Here is a 15,972-nt window from a genome sequence, read left to right on the forward strand (position 1 = left end):
CTAAGAGAATTCAGCACCACCAAACCAGCTTTACAACAAATGCTAAAGGAACTTCTTTAGGCAGGAAACACAAAAAAAGGAAAAGACTTACAATAACAAACCCAAAACAATTAAGAAAATGGTTATACGAATATACGTATCAATAACTATCTTAAATGTAAATGGATTAAATGTTCCAACTAAAAGACATAGACTGGCTGAATGGATACAAAAACAAGACCCATATATATGCTATCTACAAGAGATCCACTTCAGACCTAGGGACACATACAGATTGAAAGTGAGGGGATGGAAAAAATATTCCATGCAAATGGAAATCAAAAGAAAGCTGGAGTAGCAATTCTCATATCAGACAAAATAGACTTTAAAATAAAGGCTATTATAAGACACAAAGAAGGACACTACATGATGAACAAGGGATCAATCCAAGAAGAAGATATAACAATTATAAATATTTATGCACCCAACATAGGAGCACCTCAATACATAAGGCAAATGCTAACAGCCATAAAAGGGGAAATCGACAGTAACACAATCATAGTAGGGGACTTTAACACCCCACTTTCACCAGTGGACAGATCATCCAAAATGAAAATAAATAAGGAAACACAAGCTTTAAATGATACATTAAACAAGATGGACTTAATTGATCTTTATAGGACATTCCATCCAAAAACCACAGAATACACTTTCTTTTCAAGTGCTCATGGAACATTTTCCAGGATAGATCATATCTTGGGTCACAAATCAAGCTTTGGTAAATTTACAATAATTGAGATTGTATCATGTATGTTTTCTGACCACAACGCTATGAGACTAGATATCAATACAGGAAAAAATCTGTAAAAAACACAGACACATGGAGGCTAAACAATACATTACTAAATAACCAAGAGATCACTGAAGAAATCAAAGAGGAAATCAAAAATTACCTAGAAATAAATGACAATGAAAACACGATGACCCAAAACCTATGGGATGCAGCAAAAGCCGTTCTAAGAGGGAAGTTTATAGCAATACATCCTACCTCAAGAAAAAAGAAACATTTCAAATAAACAACCTAACCTTACACCTACAGCAATTTGAGAAAGGAGAACAAAAAAACCCCAAAGTTAGAGGAAGGAAAGAAATCATAAAGATCAAGTCAGAAATAAGGGAAAAAGAAGGAAACAATGGCAAAGATCAATAAAACTAAAAGCTGGTTCTTTGAGAAGATAAACAAAATTGATAAACCATTAGCCAGACTCATCAAGAAAAAAACTGAGAAGACTCTAATCAATAGAATTAGAAATGAAAAAGAAGTAACAACTGACACTGAAGAAATACAAAGGATCTTGAGAGATTACTACAAGCAACTATATGCCAATAAAATAGACAACCTGGAAGAAATGGACAAATTCTTAGAAAAGCAGAAGCTTCCAAGACTGAACCAGGAAGAAATAGAAAATATAATCAGACCAATCACAAGAACTGAAATTGAGACTGTGATTAAAAATCTTCCAACAAACAAAAGCCCAGGACCAGATGGCTTTCACAGGTGAATTCTATCAAACATTTAGAAAAGAGCTAACACCTATCCTTCTCAAAATCTTCCAAAATATAGCAGAGGGAGGAACACTCACAAACTCAGTCTATGAGGCCACCATCACCCTGATACCAAAGCCAGACAAAGATGTCACAAAGAAAACTACAGGCCAATATCACTGATGAAAATGGATGCAAAAATCCTCAACAAAATACTAGCAAACAGAATCCAACAGCACATTAAAAGGATCATACACCATGATCAAGTGGGGTTTATCCCAGGAATGCAAGGATTCTTCAATATACACAAATCAATCAATGTGATAAACCATATTAACAAACTGAAGGAGAAAAACCATATGATCATCTCAATAGATGCAGAAAAAGCTTTCGACAAAATTCAACACCCATTTATGATAAAAACCATTCAGAAAGTAGGCATAGATAGAACTTACCTCAAAATAATAAAGCCCATATATGACAAACCCACAGCCAACATCATTCTCAATGGTGAAAAACTGAAACTATTTCCTCTAAGATCAGGAATAAGACAAGTTAGTCCACTCTCACCACTATTATTCAACATAGTTTTGGAAGTTTTAGCCACAGCAATCAGAGAAGAAAAAGAAATAAAAGGAATGCACATAGGAAAAGAAGAAGAAAGCTGTCACTGTTTGCAGATGACATGATACTATACATAGAGATTCCTAAAGATGCCACCAGAAAACTACTAGAGCTAATCAATGAATTTGGTAAAGTAGCAGGATACAAAATTAATGCACAGAAATCTCTTGCCTTCCTACACACTAATGATGAAAAACCTGAAAGAGAAATTAAGGAAACACTCCCATTTACCATTGCAACAAAAAGAATAAAATACCTAGTAATAAACCTACCTAAGGAGACATGCAGAAAACTATAAGACACTGATGAAAGAAATTAAAGATGATACAAACAGATGGATAGATATACCACGTTCTTGGAGTGGAAGAATCAACATTGTGAAAATGAATATACTACTCAAAGCAATCTACAGATTCAATGCAATCCCTATCAAACTACCAATGGCATTTTCCACAGGAGTAGAACAAAAAATTTCACAATTTGTATGGAAACACAAAAGACCCCAAAGAGCCAAAGCAATCTTGAGAAAGAAATACGTAGCTGGAGGAAACAGGCTCCCTGACTTCAGACTATACTACAAAGCTACAGTAATCAAGACAGTATGGTATTGGCACAAAAACAGAAATATAGATCAATGGAACAGGATAGAAAGCCCAGAGATAAACCCACACACATATGGTCACCTTATTTTTGATAAAGGAGGCAACAGTATACAATGGAAAAAAGACAGCCTCTTCAATAAGTGGTGCTGGGAAAACTGGACAGCTACATGTAAAAGAATGAAATTAGAACACTCCCTAACAGCATACACAAAAATAAACTCAAAATGGATCAAAGGCCTAAATGTAAGGCCAGACACTATAAAACTCTTAGAGGAAAACATAGGCAGAACACTCTATGACATAAATCATAGGATCATAAATCAACATAAATCAAGGATCACAGCAAGATCCTTTTTGACCCACCTCCTAGAATAATGGAAATAAAAACAAAAATAAACAAATGGGACCTAATGAAACTTAAAAGCTTTTGCACAGCAAAGGAAAACATAAAGAAGACAAAAAGACAACCCTCAGAATGGGAGAGAATATTTGCAAATGAAGCAACTGACAAAGGATTAATCTCCAAAATTTACATGCAGCTCAATATCAAAAAAAAAACCAACTCAATCCAAAAATGGGCAGAAGACCTAAATAGCCATTTCTCCAAGAAGATATACAGATTGCCAACAAACACATAAAAGGATGCTCAACATCACTAATCATTAGAGAAATGCAAATCAAAACTACAATGAGGTATCACCTTACACCAGTCAGAATGGCCATCATGAAAAACTCTACAAACAATTAATGTTGGAGAGGGTGTGGAGAAAAGGGAACCCTCTTGCACTGTTGATGGGAATGTAAAGTGATATAGCCACTATGGAGAACAGTATGGAGTTTCCTTATAAACCTAAAAATAGAAGTACCATATGACCCAACAATCCCACTACTGGGCATATACCCTGAGAAAACCATAATTCAAAAAGAGTCATGTACCACAATGTTCATTGCAGCACTATTTACAATAGCCAGGACATGGAAGCAACCTAAGTGTCCATCGACAGATGAATGGATAAAGAAGATGTGGCACATATATACAATAGAATATTACTCAGCCATAAAAAGAAACGAAATTGAGTTATTTGCGGTGAGGTAGATGGATAGAGTCTGCCCTGCAGAGTGAAGTAAGTCAGAAAGACAAAAACAAATACCGTATGCTAACACATATATAGAGTCTAAAAAAAAAAAAAAAAAAGGTTCTGAAGAACCTAGGGGCAGGACAGGAATAAAGATGCAGACATAGAGAGTGGACTTGAGGACATGGGGTGGGGGAAGGGTAAACTGGGACGAAGTGAGAGAGTGGCATGGATATATATACAGTACCAAATGTAAAATAGATAGCTAGTGGGAAGCAGCCACATAGCACAGGGAGATCAGCTCGCTGCTTTGTGACCACCTAGAGGGGTGGGATAGGGAGGGTGGGAGGGAGACCAAGAGGGTGGAGATATGGGTATATATGTAGATGTATAGCTGATTCACTTTGTTATAAAGCAGAAACTAACACACCATTGTGAAGCAATTATACTGCAATAAAGATGTTAAAAAAGAAAATAGGCAACCAAAAAAATCTTTTTCATTAAATTAACATCTGTTTTCACTTAATGTAATTAGCAATATATTTGGATTTAAATCTACCATCTTATTAAGTACTTCCTATTTGTCTTGCCTGTTGTATACTGTTAGTTTTGTCCTATCTTAGATTGATTACCTTTTATTACTCCATTACTTCTCTCCTTTTAGATTGGAAATTGTATGATGTGATGGTTAATTTTATATGTCATTTGGCTGTGCTACAGTGCCCAAATATTTAGTCAAACATTATTCTAGATGTTTCTGTGAAAATGTTTATTGGATGAGATCAACATTAAAATTAGTGTACTTTGAGTAAAGCAGATTACCCTCCATTACATGGGTGAGCTTCATCCATTTAGTTGAAGGCCTTAATAAAACAAAGACTGATCTCCCCCGAGCAAGAAGGAATTCTGCCAGCCAACTGATTTTGGACTCAAACTGCAATTCTTCCTTGGGCTTCCAGCTTGTCAGACTACCCTGTAGATTTTGGACTTCCAAGCCCCTCCATAATCACTTGAGCCAATTCCTTAAAATAAGTGTCTTTCTCTCTATCTCTCTCTCTCGCTCTAGCTCTTGCTGTCACTCTACACACACACACACACACACACACACACATACACACACATGCTGTTAGTTCTTTTTCTCTGGAGAACCTTGACTAATACACATAGTCTTATATCATTCCTTTAGTGATTTTTGTAGAGATTACAAAATGTATTCTTGACTTAGAGTCTATTATTAATTGTAAGTTTTTCCATTTTCCTAGACAATGCAGATTTTAGAACACTGGATTCCTTTTCCCCTCTCCTGACATATATACAGTTGTGTATTTTTAAATACAGAAGACATTACTACTATTGACTTAAATAGTTAATATCAATATTCATGTAGAATTATCCACATATTTATTATTTTGATTGATCTTTATTTCCTGTCTTTTTTAAAAATAAATTTATTTATTTATTTATTTATGGCTGTGTTGGGTCTTCATTGCTGCGTGTGGGCTTTCTCTAGCTGCAGAGAGCATGGCCTTCTTATTGCGGTGGCTTCTCTTGTTGCGGAGCATGGGCTCTAGGCATGCGGGCTTCAGTAGCTGTGGCATGCGGGCTCAGCAGTTGTGGCGCGTGGGCTCTAGAGTGCAGGCTCAGTAGTTGTGGCTCACGGGCTCTTGAGCACAGGCTCAGTAGTTGTGGTGCATGGGCTTAGTTACTCCACGACATGTGGGATTTTCCCAGACTAGGGCTCGAATCTGTGTCCCCTGCATTGGCAGGCAGATTCTTAACCACTGCACAACCAGGGAAGCCCTCCTCATGTATCTCTGATTTAACAATTAGGATAATTTCCTTCTGCTTAAAGAATGCCACTATCAATCTGCTGGTGACAAATACTCTATTTTGAAAATTTTACCTTCATTTTTAAAATATTTTAGAAATATTTAGTCCTTTGAAGTTATCATTCTATCATTTTCTGGCTTAAGGTAGTTCTGTTATAAAGTAAGTTGTGGGACTTCCCTGGTGGTCCAGTGGTTAAGACTCCACACTCCCAAAGCAGGGGGCCCAAGTTCAATCTCTGGTCAGGGAACTAGAGCCCGCATGCTGCAACTAAAAGATCCTGCATGCCGCAACAAAGATCCTGCATGCCACACCAAAGATCCTGCATGCTGCAATGAGTATCCCACAACTAAGACTCAGCACAACCAAATAAATAAATAAATAAATATTGTTAAAAAAATTAGTTGTCAGTCTAATTTTTGTTTCTTTAAAGATCAATTCTTATTTTCTCTAGCTGCTCTTAAGATTTTTCTTTGTCTTTGGATTTTAGCAGTTTTTTCATAATGTGTTTATGTGTCAATTGTGTTGATTGAAAAATTTTTTTTATCCTGCTAGGGATTCATTCATTCAAATATTACTTCTGCCCAATACTGTCTTTTCTTTCCTTCTGGAATTCCATTCACGTGCATATTAAACTTTATCACTGTATCTTCTACATACTTTCCCTGTGTTCTGTATTTTCCATCCTTTTTATTCTTTGTGCTTCATTCTGAGTATTTTTTTCTGACTTATCTTCTAGTTCCCTAACTTTATATCTGTGTCTAATATGTTATTATACCCATCACTGAGTTATTTTCAGTTAGTGAACTTTTTGGTTCTAAAATTTTCATCTGATTCTTTTTTCAAGTTTCTAGTTATCTGCCTAAATTATTAATCTTGTGTTTTATTTATTTATATATAGTAAGCATTGTTATTTTTAAATCTGTTTGATAATTTCACTCTCTGAACTCCTTTTGGGTCTGTTTTTGTTCTCTGTTGTTTCTGCTGATTTTTTTTCCTTGTATGACTTACTTTTAATTGTACACTAGACTTTGTATTTGCAAAATTATTAGTAGAAATGACTTCAGGCCTAGCATGATATTACTTTACTCCAGGAAGGATTTTAGTTTGCCTCCACCAAAGTCTTGTGGGTATTAGCTCAAGGAATTATCCTAATCCACTCTCAGGGTTGAGATGTTTTGAAAATGAGATGTCACCCATTTACTTCTAGGATGTAGCCATTTGGATTCCTAGTACAAAGCAAGGGAGTTTCAACAGAGCTCTCCTCCTGCCTCCTTAGCACACCCTGAATTCCAATCATTGTCCCTCATCCCTGCTCATCCTCCCAGCAACCTTCTATGGAATGGATAAATGGATGTCCCTGGGCCTCCATCATTCCTCAGATCCATGGCCTGGTAATTCCTATCTTATTAACTCTCTGATGCCTTTGAATTGATTTTTTAATATTTTGTTGAGTTTTTCTAGTCTCCTCAATAGGAGGATTGGTCCAAATTAATCCCAATACCAGGGCTTATACAAATGTAGCTATGATTAAACATAGGTAGTTGTTTTTAAGAAGGACTTTGAAAACAATCCTTAAAGGAAAAAAGAATTAACTTTCATTCACAATCTTTTGAGTCCAAGTGGCATCTCAGTATTTAGGAATGTTGCATCCGAGTTCTGATATCATGTGAGGAAAGTTACTTCTTTTATTGACAAATACTATTGAACATCATCTTTGTTCTGAAAGCTATTCTAAGAAATTACATTATAAGGATGAAAAAGACATGATCACTGACCTCAAGGGGCTTGAAGTCTAGATTCCGTGTTGGTAAACTGGTTACTTTTGGACGCATCAATTCATGATCAAACAGTCTTTTGTTAAATACACATGATACAATGATAAATACATTTAAAATTTAAACATGTATATTTGAGTTCCTATCACTTTTCAACCTAAACATGAGGGCATTTTAAACAATATATTTTCTAATGCATTTGTCTTCTAGTAAAGTTTACTAATGAGTACGTTCTTTTAAAGTATTTTGGAGAAAGAAGAATACAAGCTTTGGGACTTCCCTGGTGGTGCAGTGGTTAAGAATCCACCTGCCAATGCAGGGCACACAGGTTCCAGCCCTGGTCCGGGAAGATCCCACATGATGTGGAGCGACTAAGCCCGTGTGCCACAACTACTGAGCCTGTGCTCTAGAGCCCGCGAGCCACAACTACTGAGCCTTCATGCCTCAACTATTGAAGCCCACGTGCCTAGAGCCCGTGCTTGGCAAAAAGAGAAGCCACCGCAATGAGAAGCCCACACACCACAACGAAGAGTAGCCCTCGCTCGCCACACCTAGAGAAAGCCCGTGCGCAGCAACAAAGACCCAACGCAGCCAAAAACAAATAATAAATAAATTTATTTAAAAAAAAAAAAAAGAATACAAGCTTTGCAGGAGATCTTAAACGCCAGGATCCTTTTTTTCCTAAAGAGTTAGGCTCTGGTTTCCTAGACTTTTTACTCTTGTAAACTCCTGGGAAAAAGCTACTCACCCTGAAACATTATTATTTTTAATCAGAGCTTTTCCTTGGTAGATATTCAAAGCCCTCTAAAATAGCCTCTAAGTATAAAAGTGTCCCTGGACTCTGAACTGTGTGACAGATTTCCTAAGAGACCTGAGCCTTACCCGCAGAGATTATTTAAATGTGCCAGCCTCTCTGGGGTGAATCAGTCAGTAGAGAGGACCAGCAGAGAAAGCTTAGTGGATGCGGATGCAGTAGGTTCATTATTTGACCATGGACAAGTTACATCACTTTTCTGGATTTGTTTTCCCATCCATGATAGATTGGGCTCCTAGATGATATATCTCTAAAGTATATATAACTTCCAGTTCTCAAATTCTGCAATTCTTCTGGAATTGAGGAGGATTGTTTTGTCACCTGAGTTTAAAATAGATTAGAAGGAAAAACAGAAACTAAAGTTCCATATATCAAGTAAGACACTAGTGCAATAATCTATAAGGAGATGAAGACCTATGTTAGTGGCCACCATGACAATGACCAGCAGAGATAAAACAAGACTGAGGTCTGAGGAGACTGTCGCTCTCCAGAAGCCACCTTCTCTCAAACTTTCTTCCTTCTTACCTCTTCTCCCTTTCTGCTACACTGTTCCTCTAGAAACTTCCTTGACTTTGTCCACATGAGGGGGTAACAGTGATTGAGCTTAAGGGAGAAAGTGAAGCAACTCTTGCTTCAAATGAAGCAACTGTTGCTTCAACTGAAGCACATTGTACATTTGCCTTGTGGTCTCTTACTCTGAATGCAGCTACGAGGCCCTCCAGGACAGTGTAATGAAAAACAAATGGAACTAGTAGATGACTGGACAAATCGTATAAACAGTGTTTTCATCTGTGGAATGAGGGGATGAAACTTCCATTTTTGTTATTATATATTGTGATTCCTATAATTCTTCTGTATCTCTGTCACCCCCACAGCTTGACTTGTTTAGTTGTCAGTAGGCAGCTTGTTTCATATTCTGCCCACTTTATACTTAGAGCCTGGCACATATACAGTTAACATTCATTTTTCAGGAAGGAAATGAACTTCTGTTAGTACCTACTATGCCTCAGTCACCGTCCAGGTCTCTTTCATATACCCTTTTAAAAAAAAATCCATTCAACACATTTGTGAGATAGGTATCACTACTCTAGTTTTTGAAGATGTAGATATAGGAATTCAGAGATTTAATTATCAGGATCAAAATGATAGCAGTAAAATGGAGGCTTAGTTTTGTCACTTACCCTCTATTTGACACGTTATTTTTCTATGCCTCAGTTTCCTTATCTGTAAAGTTGGAATTAGTAACAGTTAGGATAGGGTTGGCAGATTTAGCAAAAAAAAAAAAACAAACAAAATAAACTAGGAAGTATTTCCCAAATGGTACATTCTTATGCTGAAATTCAGATTTAGCTGGGCACACCTGTATTTTATCTGGCAATGCTATTTTAGCACTATGGTTATGACAATGCATGTAAAGAATTTAGCCCAACCCGTATCACTTAGTGAGCGCCCAGTAAATGCTTATTAAATTTTGGATCTGATTCCTGTCTTTTTTTTTTTTTTTTTTTACCTCAGACACGTTGAGCTTAGTTTCCACACAAAATTTCAGTCAAGCGAGGGTGATACTACTTTAAGTTTCTATTAGTTCTTTATCGTTCCTAAAGCTCTTTCAAAGCTTGGCCAATGCCGGAAAGCTCCTGAGGAAACCCACAGAAGCTCGGACTTTTGAGGGCCGTCGCTGCAGTCCCAGCACAGCCTCCGCAGACGGACCAGCCGGGCGGCCACCCGTCGCTCCGCCCAGCCGCGACCCGCCTCCGCCCCATCTCGGCCACTCAGCGGCCGCGCCGCGCCCCGCCGCATTCCTATAGGTCCTTCGCGGGGCAAGCGAGGCCTTTCCATTTTCCCGCCTTCCCCAGCCCCTCCTCAGCCCGAAACCCGACTGGCCCACAACGTCTCCGCCCTGCTTTCCGTGCGAGCCCCGCCCTTCCGGACACCGCATCCCCCTTCCTCCCACACCCGCCGCCTGGGCAGCCTGCCGGGTCCCAGTCCTGGCCCCCCGGTAGGAGGTGGGAGGGGACAGAGAGGGACGGGAGGAGCCCCCCTCCCAAGGGGTCGCTGGAGGCGGGGACCGGAGGGAGGGGCGGGGCTCATCTCCTTGGCGCCGCGTTGCCATGGCAGCGGGGGAGGGCGGAGGGAGGGGAGGAAGAGAGCCGGAGGGGGATGTGGTACTGCCGCGGCCGCCACCGCAGCTGCCGCTGCCTGCTCGTTGCCGCGTCTTCCCGGAGGCGGCTACTGGAAGCCGCCGAGAGCAGCTGCGGTGCTCTGCCATATTGTGTCTTCCCCTGCTCGTTCCTCACCCCTCCGCTGCGGCGGCCGAGCTGACGGTGAGTCCCGGGAGGAGCGGCGCCCTCCTCAGCAGGCGCCGCCCGGCGTCCGCGCTCCGGGCAGAGAGTGCGGCGGCCGCCGGGTGTGGGGCGCGGAGGCGGCTGTCCCGTGACGGGCCCGGACATTTTTGTCCAGTGAGGGATTGGCGCTGGCGCGGGGGTCTCCCCTGCGCGCGCCTTTAGTGGCGTGTGGGCTCCCGGGGGGGTGGCGAACTGAGGGTAGTGCGGCCCCGTGAGGAGTTAGGAGTTTTTCCTGAGGGGTGTAATGACCGCCCGGGAGGGGGTGTCGCGCGGCGGAAACCGCGGCGAGGGGTGCCGGCTCTTCAGAAAGGCTTGGAGGTGGCCCCGAGGACGCTTAGGGTTCGACTCGGGACGAATCTGCTGTTGGGGGAAGCGCCCCAAACCCGTCGGGAGTCTTTGCAGCACAGACGCACCCCCTCCCCCCGCCCCCGGCATAAAGTGCAGCAAGACGTGCGGGGCGTGGAGCCCTCGCCCGGCCCCGGGCGGACTGGCTGGGCCCGGCCAAATAGTGCCCGGGGAGGCTCCGGGCGCGGCCGGCAGTGAACTTCGAGCAGTGGGGCGGCTGGGCGTTGGGGGTGGGCAGGGGCGGGTCCCGGATGTGGGGGTGGCCGACCCAGGCACTCTCTGGCCCCTCCTCCAGCGGGCGCCCGGGGGGCCTCCGAGGGTTGCTGTCTTGGTGGGATGGGAGTTAGTGTTTCAGCGCTGCAGTATGGTCACTTCCTGTTCGCCGCTTCTCTTGGGCCCTTGGTTATCTGTGCCCTTACCGGGAAGGTGAGAGGTCGTGTGGGCGTGTGCGAGGCCCTTCAGCCTTCTGAGTTCGCCCCATCGCAACAGCAGCGAGGCTGGAACCCGGGAGGACGGTGGGAGTCAGGGGAAAGCGGCCCATGTGCGTAGTGCTCCGTCTTACTCAACTCCACCCCATTGCCCCTTTGCAGAGTGCCTCTGTTCCCATCGCAGCTCACGGGAGTTGGCGTGTCTTAATAAACTGGGGGCACACTCTCGGGATCTTCCTGGACCTGATTTCTGCTTTAAAGCCTCTTTAAAGCCGCCTCTGTACTTGGTTTTCTCCTTACAGAAAAAAGTCTTAGCGTGCAAAGAAATGACGCATACTTTATTTCTTCTACCCCAACTCCGAGGTTGTGGGAGGAGGTTATTATTTTCAGGTTAGTTTACGCTGTTAATCTTATCTTCTGATTGTGACAGCCACGTGGCCGGTTGAGTGTAACTGAGCGCCCTAGCGCAGCCAGGGCTGAGGCTTCACTGGTAGCCAGGGGGCTTTGTAACCATGCAGTAGCTTTGCATCCACATGTATTTTGGTGTTTTCTGAGATGGAAGTGGAAAAAGCTGAACCGTTCATGTGTATCTCTGTACCAACCGAATGGAAGACTTTGTTTTCTAGCAGTCCTTGTAATGTATATATTGACATTTTTGCTTTCTGCTGTTTTGATGATTTATCTTTAAAATCTAAGCAGCAGTGTTAGGTACCATTAAGGAGTGATGGGGAATAGAAGAGTACATTACGGAGTTTCTCAACTTTGGGAAAAAACCGTTTGAATTTCAGAGTCGTTAATGAAAGTTTCTAATGTAATCAGAAATAATCACATTCTGCAGGATTTCTGCAGAATAGTTTCATAAAAATCTCAGTTTTTCTCTTTTTACATAAAAATTGTGATCTGAAAAGATATAAATATATTACCAGTGAAAATACTTGTTTAGGGATAAAATAAATACTTGTTTGATTTGTGCATGGGCACTTTCTTAAGCTTTTTTAAGGAAAAGTATTAACAGTTTATATAAATGTTAACATCAACAGATATTAAGGGAATGAAATTAAAGTTTTAGAATATATAAAAGTAAAAGGTCAAGGGCTGAAGAGCAAAAAATTAATAAAAAGTAAAATAAATAAAATGAAATAATTTTAAATAAATTATTCTAAAGTAAGGTAAAAAACAGGTTGAAGATAAACTTTTGGAGAGTTTGGAATTTATAGAATTTAAGAATTACATACAATCCTTGGTTACTAGTGCATCGTGTTTCATTTTGTAAATGTTTTGGTGCATTTGAATTATTTCTGTAACATGTTTTTATTTGAATCAGTTTTACTTGAAGAATGCTAAACCACAGAAAACACTTAGAATGTTTAAAAGAACTGTGTGGAGAAGTTACAGTAGTACCATTAGAATTTTAATTCTCATTCTAATTCAGTGAAGCTAATAGTTAAAAAGATTGGAGAGGCTTAGGTGCGGAAAAGATAATGCAATTGAGAAATGAATATGTGTGCTGACCACTGAGAGCAGTGCATAGTTGAGAAAGAAAACTAAATGAGGTGAAGAAATACTTATATAAAGCAGGAAGCACTGAAAACATATGCTGGGAGATAGCTACATTATTAGTTATGGAATCCGGCTATCAAATAAAACTTTAAAAAGTGCCATCCAAACAAGGATTAATCTTGTTCTTATGGCAGCTTATATGTGTGTGCCTTGCTTTTAGATTGTTGTCATTTTAGTAAGTGGGTTTTGCATAAATGTAAAAAGGTCCTCCAAAAACAAAGTTTTGAGGGCCCAATTCTTTGCTGATGTTTTTTTTTTTTTAATTTTTAATTTTTGGCTGTGTGAGGTCTTCGTTGCAGCCCGCAGGCTTCTCTCTAGTTGTGGTGTTCGGGTTTTCTCTCTCTAGTTGTGACACACTGGCTTAGTTACCCCACGGCATGTGGGATCTTAGTTCCCTGACCAGGGATCAAACCTGGGTCCCCTGCATTGGAAGGCGGATTCTTTACCACTGGACCACCAGGGAAGTCCCTTTGCTGATTTCTTAGGGAAGAAAAAGTGTTCTAATATTTGATCCCTATTCTTGGGTTGAAGAGACATGATTAATATATGTGAAAAAAAGTTTACAATGTGAGATGATATAGATAGGGGAGGCTTCTTGAAGAAAGTAAGGCTTTTGTTTTCAAAAGTCTAACCTTCATGTTACTCCCATTAGATTAATTTTCCTAAAGGTTATATCACTTTAACAACCAAAACACCTTATATCAAGCATAATACCAAATTTCTTCTCAAGATTTTTCAAACTTTGGTCTCAGTCTTCTCCCTTCTTATCTTCCACTGACGTACAGGAACTGTTCATTATTCACTACTTCAACATGGTATAACAATTTACTACTTTTTACGTTTGCTGATACAACATTTTTCTGTTGGAAATGCACCTGCACACATCCTCTTAACTGTTGAAGATCTTCTCAAACTTGAGGCTTGGTTAAAATCTTGATTGCCCTGCTAGCCTTAGAATCATAGAATTTTAGACCTGTCTTCCACCTCTCCAGCTGAAATTCTTTTCTCTAATAGCATATTATTCTGTTGGGTTGTAGCATTCTATACTGCCTCGTTTTTATTTAATAAATATTTTTTGAGCACCTACCATGTGCCAGGCACTGTTACAGTAACTGAGGCTACAGCCTTGAATAAGACAAATTCCCATATTCTTTGTTATCTTTTTAGGTTTTATCACCCCAAGAAAATTATAGTCTTTGACCACCCAGAGGAGTCTTTTCCCCCCACCTCAGGTATATGTTATATGCTTAGTGAGTATTTGATTATTTTCTGAGTAAAGGAAAGGCAGCACTTATGAGGTAGAGAGATGGATGGAAAGGTCTTTCTTTGTAAGTGAAGGGTACAAAGGAATAACCAATTATGGATGGGCTTGAAAACATCACTTTTGAATTTAAGCATAGTTTAATGCCAAAAAAAAAATGGCATTTAAGCTTGGGCATGATAGGATAAAATCCTTATTTGAGGAAGGTTCATTTGACAGCAGCGTGCAGGACTAATTATTGACTATGGGAAGGAAAGAGATCTATTAAAGGACAAATTAGTAACTTTGAGAAGGAGGTTTGGAAGGGGAGCATAGTCAAGAAGATGGTGAGTTTAGTTGGAGTGTTAGGTGAGTGGGAGATGTCAAGGTGAATATAACCTTTAATGACTAGAGATTAGAGCTGTGAGATAATCCATTCAATATAGAGGTGACAGCTAATGTTACAATTTTTTGTTATAGAGTTAGTAATTGAAGTGTTGAGGCCTAAGAATGATGCTTTGGGAAACAAGAATAAGGGGCATCTGCTTTGGTCATATGTGACTTCATAATTAATACTGTAGACTTGTTCAGTAACTTAATTTCCACTCTATGAGAGTGCTACCAAATATATAGGAACCAAAAGAATGTTTATCATCATTCACTTCCAAAGGATTTTGATTCATATATTTCTTATTCCCCTTACCCTAACTTTTTAAATTTAAATAAACATTTAATTTTAGAATAGTTTTACAGTTACAGAAAAATAACAAGATAGTACAGTATACCTCACCCAGTTTACCCTATTGTTAACATCTTACATTACAGTGGTACAGTTGTCACAACTAAGGAAACAAAATTGCTACTTTATAACTAAATTACATACTTTATTCAGATTTCATTAGTTTTTCCCTAGTGTCCTTCTTCTGTTCCAGAATTCTAGTTTCTCAAATTTTTCTTATTTCTGATGATTGTGACAGTTTTTAGGAGTACTAGTCAGAAATCTTATAGAATGTCCCTCAGTTGAGATTTATCTAACATTTTCCTCATGATTAGACTGGGGTTAGAGTTTTAGGGAGGAAGACAACAGAGGTGAAGTGCAATTTTCTTCACAGCTTATTAGGGTATATACTAAGAACATAAAATTGATACAATGTTGACAAATGTTGATCACCTGTTTGAGGTCTTCCTTGGGTTTCACTCCCCACCCAATCATACTCTTTGGAATCAAGTTTCCAAGCACAGCTCATGCTCAAAGCCTTGACCTAATTTTAATTCATGTATATTTTTATTTCCCTCAATCTAATTTTCTTGTCCATAAATAAACATTAAACTTGGACAAATATTCATTGAGCATCTTCTGTATTTAAGTGCTAAGGATATAGTGGTGAGCAAGAGACATCATTTCTACTCTTTTGGAGTCTGCCTGATGTGAACATAAAGTAAATAGAATTTATCCCCTCACCTACATAGGTCTTTTCACTGACAGTTGTAAGTATAGTATTACTGTAAGCCTAAAAGGCTAAATAAAGTTCTTAAGTAGCCATTTAGAAAATATGCTGTTATCAAAAAGATTAAATATATATACCATTAAAATAACCATCTTTTTGCTACCAACATGGATAAGGGAAAATTACTTTGATTCTCTCCAAGTAGGTGTACTACTGTTTAATTAGCAGAATAGTTTAATTATTGTTAATTATCTTCGTATCTTATAAAGTTTGCAGGTTGTATAAGAAAATTCTTGGCTTCTTGATTGTATTTCAGAGGCATTTGGTGCTTTTGCTACTTAGAGGTTTTTTTCTAAGAAGT

General features: G+C 39.6%; 1 protein-coding gene across 2 annotated transcripts in view; it reads left to right on the forward strand.

The window, feature by feature from the left end:
- The first annotated feature begins 10,447 nt into the window (after positions 1 to 10,447).
- FOXN2 (forkhead box N2) overlaps positions 10,448 to 15,972 on the forward strand; it is a 56,016-nt gene continuing 50,491 nt past the window's right edge. The window contains exon 1 of one of the 2 annotated variants that reach the window (XM_082671806.1): positions 10,448 to 10,569. The gene's annotated coding sequence lies outside the window, so the exon portion shown is untranslated. Of the gene's footprint in view, positions 10,570 to 11,277; positions 11,362 to 15,972 lie in introns of those variants that run through there. The other variant, XM_082671807.1, reaches the window with a different exon arrangement.

The sequence above is a fragment of the Grampus griseus genome (genome assembly GCF_964374135.1).
Source record: "Grampus griseus genome assembly, chromosome: 15".
Lineage (NCBI taxonomy): Eukaryota > Metazoa > Chordata > Mammalia > Artiodactyla > Delphinidae > Grampus > Grampus griseus.